A 1,837-nucleotide genomic window follows, 5' to 3' on the forward strand; every position below is an offset into this window, starting at 1 on the left:
CCCTTCAAATAGGTGTAAAATATACGCAATCCATATATTATTGTTATGCGCGCAAATTTTAGCAGAAATACGGAAAAACCTCACTGTTTGCCGAGTTTTCACCCCTTAATTTCTTTTTCACCCTAAGAAAAGAGTAATAAAAAAAATTCCCCCCAATATAAGGAGGAATAATGTATTAAGTACATCCTGAAAAGATCCTACACGGCAAGCGCTCATTAAGGTAACCTCCTCTTCTTTTCATCTCATTTTGTTCTTTATTCCCTTTCTGCCCCTTGCAAAAAAAAAAGAATATATTTTCTACTCATCCCTTCTTGTTCCTTTTTTCTATAAACAAAAGAACCCTTACCATGTGTTACCTTACCCACGCCACATAATTGCTGTACCCATTACCCTAAAAAAATTTTATCCTTAAGTGATCATCAATACCGCACATGCACCGAAAAATATTAAATCGTACATACGAACCGAGCATACGCGGTATAATTCACCTTTTTTTATTTTTTTTGAAAAAAAAAAAAAATTTCCCTAAAAAATTTTAAAATACTAGGCCATAATAATTCTTGTTCTTATAAGCGTAACCTTAATAAGTGCCAAATAATACATATGCAACCCTAATAAGTGAGAAATAATACATATACCACACGCTATAAGTGCGAAATATTATACATATACACCCTAATAAGTGAGAAATATTTACATGTACACCCTAATAATGCGAAATAATACATATACCGAACCAAGTATCCTGACCCCCCAAATCATGATACATATACCCTTAAAATCTCAAAAAAAGAAATTCAAATACCCTAAGACCATACTCATTACCCTGAATACTAAAACGTGTGAACCCTAAAAACTATATAAGTCATGAAACATAATAAACCCGAATCCTAAATCTTTCACCTTTTGCACCCCCCGCCCCCCCCCATTTCTTTCATTATTTTTTATTTCCTTTTTCTCTTTTGGACAAAAAATTATTATTACGGCACAATTCTTCTATTCTTCTTTTTTTTTTCCTTTGGACAAAATTTTTCCCCTGTGACAAATTTATTATTAGGGAACATTATTCTTTTTTTTCCTTTCTGTATTGGGATTGGTGTGTAGTTTTCGGTTAGTCCTGCCATTCGCTTTGCCTTCCTGTCTGCCATAAGTTTTTCCTTTTTCCCTCATCAAGAAAGCACCTGAACCCGAAACCGGAATACTCTAAACCCTGCAACCTTATTCCTGTACCCCTAAAACCGGAACCCTGAATCCTATATACCTTGAACGTTCACTTTCTATTATATTTCTTTCTTTTTTACACACTTATATTAAAGCACATATATTCCTTTTTTTTGACAAATTTATTATATAAGGGTACATTTCCTTTTTTTTTTTGGGGGGGTATTCGGATTGGTGTCTATTTTTCGCTTTCTTTTAGTATCCCATTCCGACTATCCGGTTTCCTTACCATCGGGTTAATGTGTAGTATCCGGTCTCTGTCTGCGAGGAGTCCTTCCTCTCCCCCCCTAAAGTAGCTAAAGCTAACCCCGCAACTTGACTCCAACAACCCTAAGAACTTATTCTAACACCTTGCAACCTCCTTTCTATACCCATAAACCCCTTTCTCATACCCTATAACCTTCTTCCTATACCCCGAAATCTTTACTCATAAAGCCCGGAACCATATTCCCATACCTTGAAAAACTTACTGTAGTAATAACCCTAAAACCGTATTCCAACACCCGTAAAAACTTACTACTAAATCTAGAATCTGACTTCTAAAACCCTCAAACTTAAAGCCAGAACCCTAAAACCGGGAACCCTAAACCCTGAAAACCCTAAATTTAGAAAACTC

Source organism: Plasmodium knowlesi, assembly GCF_000006355.2.
Source record: "Plasmodium knowlesi strain H genome assembly, chromosome: 3".
NCBI lineage: Eukaryota > Apicomplexa > Aconoidasida > Haemosporida > Plasmodiidae > Plasmodium > Plasmodium knowlesi.